At 43.9% G+C, this 16,984-nt stretch overlaps 1 protein-coding gene across 6 annotated transcripts in view; it reads right to left on the reverse strand.

The window, feature by feature from the left end:
- Positions 1-16,984, reverse strand: part of PLXNB1 (plexin B1) — a 225,110-nt gene that overhangs the window by 125,890 nt on the left and 82,236 nt on the right. For 2 of the 6 annotated variants that reach the window (XM_069966859.1, XM_069966856.1), the window contains exon 1: positions 15,009-15,358. The exons of 3 other annotated variants lie outside the window; for them this stretch is intronic. The gene's annotated coding sequence lies outside the window, so the exon portion shown is untranslated. Of the gene's footprint in view, positions 1-511; positions 575-15,008; positions 15,359-16,984 lie in introns of those variants that run through there. One more of the 6 variants, XM_069966858.1, reaches the window with a different exon arrangement.

The raw sequence follows: 16,984 nt of genomic DNA on the forward strand, positions 1-16,984 counted from the left end.
TAAGGGGGCAGCAGAATTACACACTCGCAGCGGTCGTTCAGACCGCAGCGAGTATGTAGTGAAAGAGAACTGCCAGGACCTGACAGACTCGCAGCGAGATTTACACTGCAAGTCTGTACGTGTTGACAGACCCTAAAAAGGAACAGTCGGCAGCTTTTTAAGGCTGGGTTCACACTACGTATATTTCAGTCAGTATTTTTGTCCTCATATTGCAACCAAAACCAGGAGAGGATTAAAAATACAGAAAGGATCTGTTCACACAATGGTGAAATTGAGTGGATGGCCGCCATATAACAGTAAATAACTGCCATTATTTCAATATAACAGCCGTTGTTTTAAAATAACCGCAAATATTTGCCATTAAAGGGAACCAGTCACCTCAAAAACGCATATATAGCTTTTTAAATGTGCTGTTAGAGCACACAGCACACTTTCCATACATGTTTTTATATACTCCCTGCCTCCCCCATGTAATCCATAAAGTAAAACTGGAGTCCGGTATGCAAATTACCTCAGGTAGTCACCTGGGCGGTGTTCAGCTAGATGGTAGTCACTGTCAGTCCAGGTCCCCTGGGCGTTCCTTGGCGGTAATTACGCCTTTCTGGGCATGATTCAAATCACCCAGTAGCTCTGACATTACTTGGGAGCGCGCCGTGCACGACATCGGCGCGCCGACGTTCTTATGCCGCCGCGCATGCGCAGTACACCCGCTTCCATTCTGGCTGTACTGCGCCTGTGCAGAATAGCCTCGAACTCCGGCTCACACTGAGTGCGAGGCTATTCTGCACAGGTGCAGTACAGCTTGAATGGAAGCGGATGTACTGCGCATGCGCGGCAGCGTAAGAACGTCAGAGCTACTGGATGATTTGAATCACGCCCAGAAAGGCGTGATTACCACCAAGGAACGCCCAGGGGACCCGGACTGACCGTGACTACCATCTAGCCGACTACCACCGCCCAGGTGACTACCTGAGGTAATTTGCATACCGGGCTCCAGTTTTATAAAGTTACTTTATGGATTACACGGGGGAGGCAGGGAGTATATAAAAACATGTATGGAAAGTGTGCTGTGTGCTCTAACAGCACATTTAAAAAGCTATATATGCGTTTTTGAGGTGATTGGTTCCCTTTAAATGGCGGCCATACACTCAATTTCAACATTGTATGAACAGAGCCTTTCTGTGTTTTTAATCCACTCCTGGTTTTGGTTGCAATATGAGGACCACAATACTGACTGAAATATACGTAGTGTGAACCCAGCCTAAAAGTGAAACTCCTGGCAGTCATTTATTACTCATTCTCTACATGCAGTAGCGGTCTTTGGCACCAAGCACCCCAAGCAATCGCTTGGGGCCCACAACATCCAGGGGGGCCCCCACGCCCCGCTCTTCTCTTGTGCTCAAGACCACTAGACAGGGCCGCTGCCCTGCTCGCTGCTGTGATCTGAACTGTAACTATGAGCACTCGTAATGAGCGCTCACAGTTACATGCAGCAGCACTGACAGGGGGGGAGCCATTCACTCCCTTCCTTTCAGTCACTCTTGTGGCCGCAGGAAGTGTTTTCCCTGCGGTCACAAGTGGCCGCTCTGTCCTTGTGGTGTCGGTGCTCCAGTGACATCACTGGAGCATCGGCGCCAGGACAGGGGGAGCACGGCCTCTTGTGGCCGCAGGGTTTAAGTGTTTGTTTTATTGTGTTATATACTATATGGGAGGGGGAGCACACAGGGCCCTGTGTAACTGGGGGAGCGCACATTGGGGGTCTATATAAATGGGGGGAGCCCACAGTGGGGCTATATAACGGGGAAGACACAGGGGGGCTATATAGAACTGGAGGAGCACACAGGGGGGCTATAGACTACTGGGGCGAGCAGAATGGGGTCTATATAAAACTGGGGGAGCACACAGGAGGTCTATATCCAAGTGGGGGAGCACACAGGGGGGCTATATACTACTGTGGTAGCACACAGGGGTCTATATACTACTGGTGGGGCACACAGGGGGCCTATATACTACTGGGGGAGCACACAGGGATCTATATACTACTGGAGGAGCACACAGGGGTCTATATTCAAGTGGGGGAGCACACAGGGGGTCTATATCCAAGTGGGGGAGCACACAGGGGGTCTATATCCAAGTGGGGGAGCACACAGGGGGTGCTATATAGCACTGAGGGAGCACACAGGGGATGCTATATAGCACTGAGGGAGCACACAGGGGAGCTATATACAAGTGGGGGAGCACACAGGGGCTCTATATACTAGTGGGGGAGCACACAGGGGGTATATGTAACTGCGGGCAGCACACAGGGTATATATGACTGGGGGCAGCACACAGGGGGTTTATATACAACTGGAAAAGCACACAGTGGGTCTATATACTTTTGGGGGAGCACACGGTGGGGCTATATATATAACTAGGGGAACACACAGGCGTCTATACACTACTGGGGGAAGCACACAAGGGGTATATACTACTGAGGGGAAGCACACAAGAGGTATATACTACTGGCGGCTGCGCACAAGGGGTATATACTACTGGGGGCAGCACACAGCGGTCTATTGTTGTGGAGTGTGTGTCGAAGGGGGGAGCCCCAGACATAACTTCCCTTGGGGCCCCAGAAATGCCAAGACCGCCTCTGTCTACATGTACGGGATATATGTATCTGATGAATGTCTTTCTACAGATATAAAACTTTGTTGGCAGTTTGTGGCATAGGCTGTATCAATTTTTTCCCAGACTCCTTAGGGCTGAATCAGACTCTCTCAGCTACGGGGGTTCAAATGCCGAACAATCGGAGGCCGGCTGGACCGCTTCAGGAGGCCGGCTGGACCGCTTCAGCCCTCCCTCATGCCGTCCCACCTTCTGCGGGTCATCAGCTGCTCAGCCACGATTGGCTGAGCATAACTATGCAGGTCCAGCCGGCCTCCTGAAGATGACGTGTTCGACCCAAGATGGCGCCCGGGGTCGACAGTGTTTCGGTGAGTATACAGCATCACACTTCCGGGGTGGGGGTGGGGGGGGGGGACATTCCAAAGTTGTATAACTCTGTAATGTGTTTTATTTAGTGAATAAATGTTGACCGCTGCACTACTCCTTTAAGATTCCAGTTCAACACAAGACACAAATTATGAAGAGACATTCTTAGGGTATAAACCCACACACCGTATATGCAGCGTATTTACTGCTGCGATACGCAGCAAATACGCAGCAAACACGCAGCAAATTAGATCTAAATAACTGAACACAGCATCAAATCTGTACCAACAAATCTGCTGCGTATTTGCTGCGTATTTGTTGCGTATCTGCTGTGTATACGGTGTGTGGGTTTGTACCCTTAAAGCCCTATTCCACCGGACGATTATCGTTAGCATAATCGTTAACGATTAACGATCTCAAACGACCGCTATTGCGAAAGACCTGAAAACGTTCACTCATTTCCATGGAACGATAATCGTTACTTATGATCGTAATTGCGATCGTTTCTTCTTCCGTATTTCTTCGCTATTGCGTTCGTATCTATTGCGAACGACCGAACGATGTCTTATTCAATGCGAACGATTTGCGAACGTTTTGCAAACGAGCAACGATAAAAATAGGTCCAGGTCTTATAAAGCGATCAACGATTTCTCGTTCGGTCGTTAATCGTTACTGCATTTCAACCGAACGATTATCGTTTAGATTCGAACGATTTAACGATAATCTGAACGATAATCGTCCGGTGGAATAGGGCCCTTAGAGGTTTTCTGTAGATGAACTTCTGGAACTGAAGAGAAGTCAAACACCTTAAAAGAACCTAGCATTTTTTTTTTTGCATTGCTGTATTTAAATAAAATGTAGATTCCTACCTAATACATATTCATCCCCCTTGCAAAATGCCAGCTCTGCAGTTTCTAGGAGTTGTGTGGTATGTGCCTGGGAGTATGTTTAGGAATGCGTATCAAGAATATTATTTGATGTGTCGGAGGTCTGACACTGGGGGCTTCTTCACTTATTGGCGGTAATTCAGCAAACACTGAATTTTTTTCTAATTGGTAGGCATGGGAGTATGGATGCCAATCTACAGTGACTCATCTCTTCAGGGCCAACCGCATCTTCTATACTAACCGACAGAAAAAGCTATTTCAGAAGAAAAGCTATTTGCTGTAAGATGTAACAGTAAAGGAGTCGATTTCCTTTATTCTAACGTCTGACGGTCCAGAAATCTTAGAATAAAAAGAAAAAAAAAAAGTAAAAAGTTATAAACTATGGATGACGGTGAAAGGTGTCAAGTGCTTATTACTAGTGAGATGGTTTGGGGGGGAATATGAGTACTGTACATGCTCTTTCAGCCACATTACAATGCAATTCCACTTTCCTCACTTTTGTTTCAGGGTAAATCTATATAAAGGTTTGACAACTTTACAACTCCATTGCTTCCCTGATTCAATGCACATTTTGTGTCATTTCTGCTGTACTCTCCATTTATACCCATAGTCACTATTAAAATTTGGCTGTTTGTTGTCTGTTTCCAAGGGCAGAGGCCATAGGAAAGGATTATTCTTACATGGCAAAATTTGCATCTGTTTCATTCTTTATTGTGTTAAAGTGCACCTGTTTAAAAAAAAACTTGACATGTCATAGAGACACGTCAAAAGACACATCATCAGTCCAGGTCTGAACACTCAGACTTGCACCAATTGGGAGAGAGAGCCGGGAGAAGACACACTGTAGTGCATCCTCTCCCTATTCTATGCAAAGAAAAAAGAAAAAAAAAAAAAAAAAAAAAAAGACCTGGACTGATGAAAATATTTTTAACATGTCTCTAAGACAGGTCAAAATTATTATTATTTTTTTTTTAAACTACAGGTACACTTTACGGTCCCCGTAGACCTTAGACTTTCGTTTGCATGTCAATCTAAGGTATATGGGGTCTCCCAAATGACCACAGACAGATGATGTCGGTGGTTATAGGGGTCAGCTATGATGGAAAATCACTGCCCGACCCCATTTAAATGTTACCAGTATGGGGAGGTTGGGCGACTGGTAGGAGAGATAACTGACAACCGACAGTTATAAAAAAAAAATAGGGCCAGCTTTACTCTGCTTCATCATTGAAAACAAAACAATGAAAACACATTAGGTGTTGAATCCTCATAGAAGAATATCCCTTACGGAGTCCACCATTTTTGATAAAACTTGCCCGAGGCTCCTATGCAGATGTAAAAACTCTCTAACCAATCAGGTCACAGATTTAATTTTCTGCATTACAGGAGGATAATAAGAGCTGTTAACACTTCGGTTTCCTCTTCTATGTACTGAGTAAATCCTGTAGCAGAACACAGTCCAATAGGTTAGGCAGCGGAACTATTATTCTTCATAGATATCAATTTATAATACTGAACATAAGGGGAAAAAAATCAATTGTCTGAGGTTTTACAGCAGGTGGAAGAAGAACAAACCGTGCGGGTCAAGCAATTTATCTCTTTCTTTTTCCATGTCACAATTGATTTTTTTGTAGGGTGCTGGGGTAAATTGTACATTGTGCTGCTCTCCCTGCTAATAGTATTGACCTCAGCTAGCAAGAGATGATCAGACAAGGGCATTATGTGCAAGACGTAGAGCCATACAGCACCTACTCTAGAGAAGTTTCGGACCCTGAGATTTTATTCAGTCCCATTGTCACAGGTATATAAAATGCAGCCCTACCAGTGCGGATTGTTCTTAAGAGCTCACCGATAGTGTCACTCCACAGAACTGTTTCCACTTCTCTAGTGTCCAATGGTGTGATACTTTACACTACTTCACTTGATGCCTGGCATTGTGCTTGGTAATGTAAGGCTTGCATGCTACTGCTTGGCCATAGAAACTCATACCCTGAAGCTCCCAACAGGGCACAGTTTTTGCATGCTGCACAGCTCTAGCACAAAAGCTGTGCCCTGTTGGGAGCTGTTGGGACAATAGATAGCACCAACTTTGAATAAACCTAACACAACATTTAAAGGACCCAGAAAAAAAAAACAGCTAAAACTTGAAATTCTGTGAACTTTCCTGAGCCTGAGATTTCTACAGTTCTCAGACTTCAGTCAGGCTATTTCATAGATTACACAACAGGACTAGCAATGGTTTTGCTTCATTACATAAGCCATGCGATGGAGCTCCACCAACGTCCGGCCGCTAAGTATAAGCTGCCGGTGGACGTCACTGAATTGCGTTAATAAGTTGAGCAGTTTAATCAATAGGCCAGAAAAAGTGAGTAACAACCCAACTCAATGAAAGATTACAGGAGGCCAGATGTGAAAATATACAGAGGGAAACCTGCTGATAAATAGGCTTAAAGCCAACACTGCCAGAAAAACCTTCAAGAGATTAGATTAGATGTGTAGAGGACTGACCTTACCTTTCTCTGCCCTGGGGGTCATCTGCATCTAACTATCCACACAATGCTCAATGTTATGTCATCTCAGATAAGATCTTGTGATCAGTGGGGTCCCATCGGCCGAACCCCCACCGAGCAGCTAGTTGTCCCCTCTTCTGTTGATCGGGAATATTTACAATAATGGGATAAACCTTTAGTTCCATGGGTGCAACTGCAGTTTGTCTCACAGCAAACTGGTACAATTAATTCTTTTGAGGGTGGGGGCCCATGGTACAGACAGTGTATATGAGCAAAACCTTGAGTGCATGTAGTGGCCAGTGGGTACATGATATTGCCAGTAAAAACAGTAGTTTCTGGTAAATACGTTTTACTGGTATCCATTGCGGACAGGGATATGTCCATGTGTACTACCTGAATACATTTCATACAAAGTTACAGATGGATTCTCTGTAGCCTATTATTAATAGATAAAAGGAATATGTGAATGACTGTTACCTTGTACAAGGTAGTGAATTGCTAATTTTCACAAAGTTATTTCATAGCTTTAAGCTTTTACCATCTGAACGGCCCCTCATTCACCCCTAACAATCACACTACAGAACGCGGCTTATTTTCTGGCAGATCTCCATTGAGGCCAAGTGTTTACAAGCTTCACTTGGGGTCCTATTGCAGCTATAACTGGCAGTCATTTCCTCTCACAGTTTCAGGATAGAGTAACACAGGCGGATATTGCAGATATTTATGGACAGTAATATTCACTAGCACAAAATCAATTGAGTCTGCCAATATATCTTTTTCTGGGTAAGCTGGGGGACATCCCATACTGCTGTCACTACATGTCAATTGTCACTCAACTTTTCTGGATTCCTGAAAAGCTGCTTAGTTCTAGATCAGAATCCCCCCCCAACTTCAAGGAGGAGATTTGCTGCCTGACCTACTGGTTGGTTATAGATGTTGGATAAAAAAAATCTGTTTGACAACCCCTATGGAAGCTGGAACGAAGGCCACATTGATAGTAACACAACTTTTTCCCCAGACACAGACATAGCTAAGAAACAAAAAGATACAGAAGAGTGCACTGTATTGCCCTGTATTGTTTTTTTTCTTCCTGTTGTATAATGCAACAGGAACTCACACATTCAGCATGAGCGATGATTTAGCAGACCCCAGGCAATGGGAGGGGGGGGGTTAATGGTGCCCAAATATTGACATGACACTGGCAGCGATGTGTGAAATGAGACATGCCTAAGGAGCAAAGAGAAGCTGGTGCAAGCAAAAAAAAAAAAAAAAAAAAAAAGAGACTGTACCTATCCTGCTGAGGTAGCTCTTTATTCCCTGTGACCCTAACAATTGTAAGGTATATAAGAAATTACCAAGGATAAAAGTCTATAAGAATCTACCAGAGATACAAGACCCATACGAACCTACCAGAGATGCATGAATCAATTGCATCACTGGCCAACCGCAACATTATGCTCACTCCCCTACAGATAAGAGCAGAGACTATGTAAATAGAACCATGACCTTTCACCCTATTCATAGCAATTGTCCTACTTACAAATCCCCACTGGTCTGTCAAGGAGAATAGAAATTAGATAAAACAATCGTAAAAAAAAAAAAAAGTAAAAAATTCAAGTACTGGTAACCCTAATCTAGGTAGAAAGGATATGCAAAGTAGCACTCTCACACTATCTTTCTAGTTGACCTAGATAGATCTCCTGCTGACCATTTGAAGTAATAATATCTGTACCCTTCTTTTTAGGCACAGCCATTTCATAAATGGAACTAGAGATGAGCGAATCTACAGCAAGAATGAAGCAAATTGCTTTGTTCCTATCTGCATTCTGCTCATCAGGCTCTGGGCTTTGAAGTCTGCTCCGCTCCGTGCCTCTCCTCCTCGGGTGCTGGGAAAAGATGGATCCAGTCCTGGGAAACTGGGAGAGGTTTGCCAGGACTGGACCATCTTTTCCCAGCTACCAGGGAGGAGCGGAGCAGACTTCAAAGCCCACAGCCTGACGATGAAAATTCAGATAGGAACAAAGCAATTTTCTTCGTTCCTACGGTAGATTCGCTGATTTCTAAATGGAACCATATACTTCCACCCTGCCCCTTACAATACTCTTCTGCTGCTGCAAGCTGCTTTCTCAATAGGAGAAACAACAGAGCGGTTGTCTCACGTAGGGAGCTATCTGCCACTAAAGTATATTTATAGGTGACTAACAGATTTCTAGAGTTGACATTAAAAGTTAACATTTGCTCCATCAAAAATCCTCCCATGCTTCCTTCCATGGATTGCCAACTGAAATGGTGGAAATATTTGAATTCATTGTCTACTATGTTATATTCCCTGTGACAGTTCCTCTTTAACCTTCTTGCAGCTAGCTCTCTGCAGCCAAAATGAAATGGTAGCACTTTGAAGAGAGTGGCCACCATAACATCATAGATGGAGCACCTGTTTAAAGACCCTCAGCTGTGCTCCAGGTTAATGGCAGGAAGGAATGTGACCTCCAACTGGATAGAAGTGCGGGGCATACTTTGGATTCTTAGTAAGGAAATAGACACCCAGGGTTTGTTTTAGCAGAACTGCTTGCCATGACTGATGACTTCTGTGTTCATAGATTGAGCATAACTCACTCGGAGGAGGCAAGTTGTATGACAAAAGCTCTCCAAATGGCTGTCAGCCCATCCAGAGTTCACAAGTCTGTGGACACTAAATCACTGCTGGTCATAAAAGAGGAAACATAAGTAGAAATTAATGTAACAGTAAAAAGCATATTGTATTAATCTTATACTGTTTAAAGAGATGGTCCACATTTTGAAGTACCCCTTCAAATAGTGCCCCCTCCATATACAACAAACATATCCTTGTTTTTTCTTTTCTTTTTTTTTTTAACACCACCACCTTCTGTCAGGTAAGATTCAGGACAACCACCATATACATTATATATGTGACTGGTTCAGCTAATGATAATGTAATGTGTGTGGGTATTATAAGATTTTACAGGACTGGGTGACAACCCCTGTAATATATCCATATGATTTGTCACCCAAATTTTCCAGTAACAAAGAAAATTAAAAGGGTTGGGATCACCAGCGGTTTTGCAATATACTTCCTCCCTTTATTTTGCTTAAAAGTTTTCTATGTTTATATCAACATGATATATATGGCCACTAGGTGTCCACCTTCCTGTCAAACTGCAGTTTATTATCCCTCTGTGCTGATATTTGGTCTTTTCTCTGTTAAAAAAAAAAAAAAAAAAAAGACCAAACACAGGAAGTCCCAGTCCTTTGCGGACTCACAGGCGTGGCTTGGTATTGATTTACAGCTATTCCTGAGGGCACATGGAGCAGGACAGGTCTTCACTGTGCACGTGTACAGCTGCTGCACATCCACATTCAGTAGAGGAATCTTGGGGGTGCTCACACTGTATGGTCAGCTCTCCTGTCACACAGCACTAAAACCTCTGTGACCACACAGTGACATACTGACATTATGTCCCCTGGTAAGAGTGCACAGCGGATAATCTTATAAGCAAAGGTTAATAAGTAGTTGTTGCCCTTAGCTGATATATAACCTGCATGAAGAACAGGCGTCTTTTCTTGCAAGAGCGCATAAAGTACTGGGACTTCCTGTGTTTGGTCTTCTTTTTTTTTTTAACAGAGAAAAGACCAGTTCCACCATATGTATAATGAAGATTTAAACATGGCAGGGGAGAAATATAATATATATATATATATATATATATTATATATATAAAATAAGAAAGTCCTGCAGCACTCCTCAATGTATAAGAAGGTGGGTGCCAAGCGGTCAGCACACGGGACCAATGGTGCGTAGTATATAAACAGGTAGAAAACCGCAGCACTCGAAATACAGTCAAAAAAGCGTGAAGTTTATTCCACCCAAAACTTGCGACGTTTCGCTCCCACACTGCTTGAAAAAGCTCCCAGTGTGGGAGCGAAACGTCGCAAGTTTTGGGTGGAATAAACTTCACGCTTTTTTGACTGTATTTCAAGTGCTGCGGTTTTCTACCTGTTAGATATATATAATATAATCTATCATCACAAAACTGCTTGCGATCACATCTCTGTTGTGGGGAAAAGAACAAAGAAACTTTGCTACATGTACACTTTAAAGTGCCCATACATTTTCATTAACTGTTGGCCAAATAAATGTTTGTATTGCCGATAGTTCTCTCTCCTGAACCGCTATAAAGTCTCATACATAATAAATATTGGAAAAAGATAACATAGAAGAACGCTTCAAACAAAACTGAAACAACTCAGGGTCCAAGGGGCGGGATATGACACAGGGGTAAGCACTCAGGAGAGAATGCCTGCGAGCTGCTCCTCCCACTCAGGCCACACTATATGGAGTGGATGACCCTTTAATGGATTAAAGTGCAATACCTGCACAGCATCTAAAAGGCTTTTCTCTCCGCACTCTCCATTGCTCCCAATGCTTACTGCAACCAAGCCATCAACGTAAGTCAACGCAAGTTCAGAACCACAAATAAAATATGCACAGTGGATAGTTCCAGTGCTATTAGCTTACACGTATGCTCCATAGAGAAAGAGCCATGCTATATCCATGTGAACTAATTGCAGGGCAACCATGCATAGGTAATTCGGATGTGTTTGGATTCACATGACTGGTCTGGTAACCCTGCCTCCAGAATACAGGCACCCCCAGCACCATTCAAGTGAACAACTGCAGCGCACTGCCACAAGGACGACGGCTCTATACATCTGCAACATACTATACTGACTATGGGGACACATAGCCTGATCTTTATAAATAACTCATATATACTTCTATATGGTTTATTGGAGCTTTATCAGTAGAATCAGAGGGTGCATAAATTTACAAATCAAGGTAAAAAGTCAAAGCCAAATTTAGCAGCATGGTGTTTGCAGCATGGTAACTGGCAAAATGTACTAGGCACGCCGCACACTTTCCTGTCTCTAACTCCACCTTAGGACTTCTCTCCACACAGTTATACGGTCCACCTTAAAGATGTTATCCAGCGCTACAAAAACATGGCCACTTTTCCTCCTCTCGTCTCCACATGGGTGTGGTTTCAAACTCAGTTCCATTTAAGTAAATGGAGCTTTATTGCAAATCACACCTGACCTGGAGAAAAGAGGGGGAAAAGTGACCATGTTTTTGTAGCACTGGATAACCCCTTTAATGACAAGTGCAAAGATTTACTAAGCAGTTACGCCAGTTTCTAGAAAGTTGCTCCAACTAGTTCTACTAAATATACCAGTCTAAACGTGGGCAATGCCGTGGTTATCTTTCCTAGGTGCTAGATGCAAAAGAATTCTGCTTAGTAAACCCTTCCATAACTATTTTCTTATTAGATCCTATTAATCTTTCGACCACCATAAGGAACAACAGCTCCATCTTGAGCAGGTGCCGGTTATGACATGCAGCGCCACAGCATACATGCTGGATCTAGATTTTCCAGTTCAGTGCCACAGCCAGGACTCCATCCCTCCTCGGCCTTTCCCCATGGAGCGGTCGCAGATAAGGTATTCAGACAGCAGCTGTTGCTGAATAGATGATAAGCAACTCCAACACCCTCCCCCAACTCCCAGCTCATTCACCACCCTACAACAATGGGAACAAAGGAATCTCTTGCCTCTTTCCCCAACCTACCATGATGGAGCATCTTTTTTTAATGCAGACTGCCACTAGCACAACTCATTACCGAGTAGATTGGCAATTGTAAAAGCTATGTGGTTTGGCCGCAGGGTATCGCTGTATTACTTACTACTCGCCTGGCAACATCTGCAAGTGCCCGGTTAACTACTCACTGTGTCTTATTAACCCCCAATTGCCTTGAAAGTGCAGGCAGCTTTATTTGGCTGTCTATACTCAACCCCTACAATGACCTCCAGCTTAGTAGACAATGCTCATCGCAAATGCTGGGACCCAGCTGAGAAGACGGAATAGTAATGCGATGGGGTTGGGGGCTGCATTTGTCCCGCAAGATGTCATAGTTTGACACAATGGTAAATTCCAGAAGAGGAGGCACCACCAAAAACTTCCTCTGCTTACCAAAGGGTCTGCTTGCTGTCCATGTTTTAACTCTTTTCATGCCTGTTTTTCTAACTACAAGTTACTATTAATGTCGTCATAAAAAAAAAAGGGTTCAGATAGTGGAGGTGATAGCTTGCCAAGTCCTATGAGTGAAAATGGGCTTGATCCACAAAAATACTATGGATTTTATTCATGTGCTTAAGTTTCTTAAAGGGAATCTTTGACACTGAAAATGCAGTCCAAGGTGCCGGCAGCATATAGAGAGAAGGAAAAGCCTAGCTGATTGATATATTGTTTTTATAGGAAAAGACTGAACTTTATACTCATTCAATTAGTCAAGTGGGTGGTTCTACTCTACATGCACATAGCTGTCAATCCCCAAACAGGACCGCCCATTTGACTACTTACTGAGCTAAGAATTACATGAATAAATGACAAGTTATACAATCTTTTCCTACATAACGATCAGTCCGCTCAGCTCCTCCTTCTCTATAACATAACAGCAGACTGGACTGTGTGTGAAGGGCGCTCTTTAAACTTTTGGAGGTTTGATTACTCCAAGAAGGGATCCTCAGGTGGCCCATGATGTGACACCACAATGGACTCTAACAGTTGAGGATAACGTCACCCCATTTAAAGGTGAGTCAATAATTTACCCCTACGGCCCATTTCTAAGACGATGATTCACAACTAATCTATTCGATGTTACTGATGATTTCTCCTGGAAGAAAGTTTAGGATATAGAAGAGCCGGTGTTCATGGTCCTTTTCTTCAGGTAGATCTACTTTAAAGGCAGTGGTTAAGGTGACATTATTCCGACATGCAGACAAAGCCCCCAGCGCTGGCCTCTATTATACAGAAGGTCTATTAGGTCCACCACGTACAGGGGTTAAAATGGATTGTTTGGCTGTAAGTCAATAGTCTCATTTCCAGTACAACACACAAACAAGGCTTAGTGTTTACAGACAGTCCCCATCACTCCGCTCTCCAGCCCAGGACACAAAGGCATCCACCATACACAAGTCTCTATTTTTCACTCTGTCACAGACATCTGGAGTGAAGCAGAGAGGGAAGGTGCGATTCCCGAGAGACTATTTCCGTCCACCAATAAGTAGGAAAGTATGGCTTGATTTATAGGTCTTTCCAAGATCACTCAAGGGCAATTTCCCAATTCACATTATAAAGCGCAGCCCCCTCCCCCACTCTTCATATTACATGATACAAAAGAGGAATGAAGTTACAAAGTAACCCTGTGAAAAATGTCACTACTCCAGCCATGACTAAGAAGAATACCTGACAGCAAAACCTGACGGGAACTGAAAGGGAATAGGATTTACAATAGGTGGCACCTCATCCGCAAAGCTGCATAAACCACCGATACGACCACATATGTTATTTCTCCAACTCGAAGAAGAAACTGAGTTTACGAGGGAATATTTTGCAAGGTTCTTAGGTAAACAGCAGATTGTCAGGATAGGATGGCGTCCAATAATAATGTCTGGGTCATACAGATCTAATCCACACATATAAATGCAAATGTAGAAAGGGAATAATAAACAACAAAGAGGCAATACATTTACATTGTGCAATTCCCATGCTGGGTTAGTAGTACACAAGTGCACTCAAAGCCTGAAAATGCAGGTGTGACCGTCTATAGAGCGCCCAGATCTACTCCTCTATGTAGCAATCACAAGAGTGCAGGGAGCCGAGCTATAGGGAACTGCTTGACAAGAGTCTCACATTGGCGTAAAAGTAGACTAAAAAGTTCTATAGGGATCGGAGTTCAGTTTATAGGATCTGTAGTGAGTCTTGATGCCATAGTAAAATGGTGTCATATTAAAAGCAGAATCTTCAATGACCACCAGCTTTTAGTACTGAGACAAACAGGTGTCTATATCTCAGCAACCAATGGGAGGGTAACATGGGGGGGATATAGGTGGTCACCGCAGTCACACCTGCATTTAGAGTGATTAGACATACAATATATATATATAGAGCCTCTGAAGATGCGCTGCCGCCACGACAATGGAATGCCATCACTAAGCATTAGAGAGGTTCAACCTGGGACAATGACTGATAACCATATTAATATCCCTATGAGATCCCATACATCACAACCGCTCAGGGTCCTGTTCATTTAGTTGAATTATCTTTGGATCAGCCATTCCTTAATTTAATTTTCGCCCCCCTCTTCCATCCCCCCATCAGCCTTCGGGAAAAAAATTGCAAAGAAACGGTTTCAACCCCTGATAAAACATGATGGCCGGCGCCTGGGGACCCCAGCGCCAGGTTGATGCCTGGACTTGCACTTTATAGGGAGCTGTTAATAATCCTAACTGATTAACCCTTCCCTCCCACTTCATTCATACTAAGTTCCTATGCAATGGCGGCTGCATCTCAGCTATGGGACTGGTGCATAGTTGCAGAATTGTTGGGTGTGCATACACAGGTTGCATGGGATTGAGAGGAAGCAAATTATTAACCTAGACAAGTAATAATTGTGAAGTGGGGGGTTGTGGTGACCCTGGCAGGGGGGAGCTGCCTCATAGCACAGGACAGGAGGTAGGAATATAAGCAGAGAAGTGTGTGACAGGTCTGTGCACTTACCTGAGGAAGCCTCTGCCTGCAGACTGTAATAATCCACAATCCCACAGATGACAATGCAGGTGTGCAGCCACTATAGGGATCACTCCCTCCTCTCTCACCCTCTCCTGGCTCCTGCTGCTACCTGCAGTCTCCTCATAGTCCTCTGCTGTGTCCCCTGCAGCCCCTCACCGGCTCTCTGCGCACTCCTGCATGCTATGGGATTTCAAGGACTTCTCTCCCGTGGTCTTGTAATGGCTCCGGAGAGTTGTGCGCCCTGAGTGCGGGCTGCTGCGGGGGTCACAGTGAGTAGTGCGCCTCTCATCCCGTCCTCAGCAGCATCCCTCCCCGCACGGTCCCATGCTGCTCGTCACCCTCCTGATTCCAATCTGCCTCCGAGCTCAGCTCCCAAACTCAATGGACGGATCCCCGCCCTAAAGCCACGCCCACCAGCCTAAAGCCACGCCCGCCAGCCTAAAGCCACGCCCATCAGCCTAAAGCCACGCCCACCGCCTCTCTGCTGCAGGATCCCAGCGCCGATACATCTGCATAGCCACGCCCCGGTTATTTGCCTGTATCCCCGCCCCTTCAAAGCCCTGATTGCTGGGAGCTGGTAATACGGAGAGTCACCACCGGCTACATGTCTGCCCAGCGCTGACAGCGACCGCCAATACGGTACCAGGTGCCTGTAGTGTCCATGGTGCAGGTAGTGGACCCACTACAGGAAAGTACCAGGTCTACTGTGCTGCTCGCCTGTTCATGGCCAAAGGATGCAGTGGTATAGCAGTTATAGTCTGGTACATAGGGGCAGTACTATAGTAGCTCCCTGGACCTGCAGAGCAGCATGATAGGAGTTGTATACATGTATTCTTACATAGAGGCAGTATTGTGTTGGTTTCATTTGTTTACATAGGGAGCAGTATTCTAGTAGCTATATAGGAGTCAGTATTCTTATACATAAGGGACAGTATTATTGTATTTATATTCTTGTATATAACAGTATTATAGTAGTTATATTCTTGTACATAGGATCAGTATTATAGTAGATATATTCTTGTATATAACAAACAGTATTATAGTAGTTATATTCCTGTACATAGGAGCAGTATTACGATAGCTATATTCCTGTACATAGAGGACAATATTATAGTAGTTATATTCCTGTACATAGGATCAGTATTATAGTAGATATATTCTTGTACATAGGGAGCAGTATTCTAGTAGCTATATAGGAGTCAGTATTCTTATACATAAGGGACAGTATTATTGTATTTATATTCTTGTATATAACAGTATTATAGTAGTTATATTCTTGTACGTAGGGGCAGTATTATAGTAGATATATTCTTGTATATAACAGTATTATAGTAGTTATATTCTTGTACGTAGGGGCAGTATTATAGTAGATATATTCTTGTATATAACAAACAGTATTATAGTAGTTATATTCCTGTACATAGGAGCAGTATTACGGTAGCTATATTCCTGTACATAGAGGACAGTATTATAGTAGTTATATTCCTGTACATAGAGGACAGTATTATAGTAGTTATATTCTTGTACATAGGGAGCAGTATTATAGTAGTTATAGTCTTATACATAGGGAGCAGTATTATAGTAGTTATATTATTGTACATAGGAACAGTATTATAGTAGTTATATTCTTATACATAGGGAGCAGTATTATAGTAGTTATGGTTCAGGGAAGAAAAAGAGTGCTGCACCTCACACCTATGGCTGACACTAGTGCCTCTCGGCTGCATAAAAAACATCAGAATTCTGTATGTGAATTGATCAAGCCACACTGCCCCATGTACCTCGTGCCGGTATCTGATACACATGGGTCCCTACACTAAGTCCACACTGTGCCGGTCAGCGACCCCCCCCCCCCCCCCCCCCCCCCCCCCCAGGCATGCACAGTCAGGGAAGGGAGGCCATGGAACGGCCCCGCAACCCCCATGCCACAGGACCAGACCCAAAAATGCCACACCAAAACCCAG

This window comes from Dendropsophus ebraccatus, chromosome 4, assembly GCF_027789765.1.
Source record: "Dendropsophus ebraccatus isolate aDenEbr1 chromosome 4, aDenEbr1.pat, whole genome shotgun sequence".
In the NCBI taxonomy this organism is placed as follows: Eukaryota; Metazoa; Chordata; class Amphibia; order Anura; family Hylidae; genus Dendropsophus; species Dendropsophus ebraccatus.